Source organism: Penaeus japonicus, unplaced genomic scaffold, assembly GCF_977035675.1.
Source record: "Penaeus japonicus unplaced genomic scaffold, GWHDUDI00000001_assembly GWHDUDI00000004, whole genome shotgun sequence".
In the NCBI taxonomy this organism is placed as follows: domain Eukaryota; kingdom Metazoa; phylum Arthropoda; class Malacostraca; order Decapoda; family Penaeidae; genus Penaeus; species Penaeus japonicus.
The window spans coordinates 31957553-31959273 of NW_028234406.1; the positions used below are offsets into that span (position 1 = coordinate 31957553).

The 1721-nt window shown below is 37.9% G+C and overlaps 2 non-coding genes across 2 annotated transcripts; both read right to left on the reverse strand.

Annotated features, from left to right (window-relative positions):
* Positions 1-458: 458 nt before the first annotated feature.
* On the reverse strand, positions 459-531 carry TRNAT-AGU (transfer RNA threonine (anticodon AGU)). Its single transcript has one exon. It is a non-coding gene; the product is annotated as a tRNA-Thr (tRNA).
* Positions 532-1421: 890 nt separating this feature from the next.
* Positions 1422-1505, reverse strand: TRNAL-CAG (transfer RNA leucine (anticodon CAG)). Its single transcript has one exon. It is a non-coding gene; the product is annotated as a tRNA-Leu (tRNA).
* Between the last annotated feature and the right edge of the window lie 216 nt (positions 1506-1721).

Below are 1721 nucleotides of genomic sequence, written 5' to 3' on the forward strand. Positions count from 1 at the left end.
TGTTATTATTCTGATTATTATCCCATATTTCTGTTGTCGCTTCTTCAGTAATCATAATGATACAAATAAGCATAAGGATAATAACAATATGATGAAAGATAATACTAAAAACGACAATAACGATGGTGATGTTTATAACAACAGCATATCACCAACAGAAGCAACTACCAAAATATTGTACCAAAGATGATACTGATATTACCAATATCTATGACAGCAGTAATGGTGATGCTGATGATCTTGATTGATATTGCTCTTGATATACTGTAATTGTCCTCTTGTTCTTAGTCTCTTCATCGCGAGTATCTCCATGAACATTTCAGAATCTACTGCCAGAGCAATATCATTGGTACAACATTATTATTACTATTATTCGTTTCAATCGCTATTAGGCATAGCAATTATGCCATGACAGGTGATGATCGTTCTATTAGTTAGAAAAAAATACATTGATGCTCTGCCTTCAGGGAGGATCGAACTCCCGGCCTCTGGTTTACTAGACCAGCGCTCTAGCCACTGAGCTATGAAGGCTCTTTCTGATACAGAGATTTGTAAGGAACAAAAATACATTGTTTTTATCTGGAAATAGATTGTTTTACCTGAAACATTTCTTCTTTCCAAACGGATATATTTTATAGAAATCTTGTTGAAGATCGTCTTAATTTGACTGAACAGATCGTTGGTCGCGTCCAAGAACTAGACCCCAATCCACAACTAGACACTAACGTTGCGATGGCAACGCATGCTGCGAAATATGGGCAGGCATTTATAATAGGAAGCATCGAAGGATACAAATCTAACAAGATAACCCAAGATCCTGCCTGAGAAACATGCAGCATTTCGAACAACATGCATATCAAAGGTATGATAAGATGAAGAAGTCTGTATGTAATACATATCTTTATCATCATGATTCATAAAACTTATCGCTACCTTTATCAGTAGATATTTCATGTTGCGATCATGACATAGTAATGGCTTCATTCAAAATGTATGCTAATTTTACGATAACCACTTGTTATCCAAAAACATGTTTTCTAGACTAGTTTACTAGAAATGATTGTTCATCTAATTAAATTCTTGATTCCCTCTATTAACTATAATTCAACTAAGGCGACAAAAGCGCATAAGCCCTAGCAGAAAGCAGACGGTCGCTGTTCATATAAATAGAGGGACTATAGGACTATAAATAGAGGGACTTGGTGAGTGCGGACTAACGAGCGCATTTCAGCTTTCCAGGGAGGATGTCTGTCTTGTCCTGAAGGTCACCACCGTATCGACTTTATCGCAAAGGCAAGGTCTGAAAAAATTAGGCTTTTGAGATCTTATGCTTTCCATTTACTATAAAACATCCTTTAAAGCGACTAAGAGTTGTTATTACCTGAACCATAAGCCATTCACACAACTGTCTTGAAAATCTTTGTCAGAAGTGGGATTCGAACCCACGCCCGGAAGACCGGACTGCGACCTGAACGCAGCGCCTTGGACCGCTCGGCCATCCTGACTATGTTGTTGACGGAGTTGGTCACAATTAATTGAACTAATATAACACGCGTATACATATATCAATACGTATACCATAAGGAGAGACACAAAAGACTTCTACTAAAATAATGATAATTTTCCTCGCACAACTTTTACAGCTTCAGCGCAAGGTCTGTGCTATTTTTTGCATCTCCACTTGAAACAACCTCTTCGGCCCGCCTTTGGCTTCCTCTTCG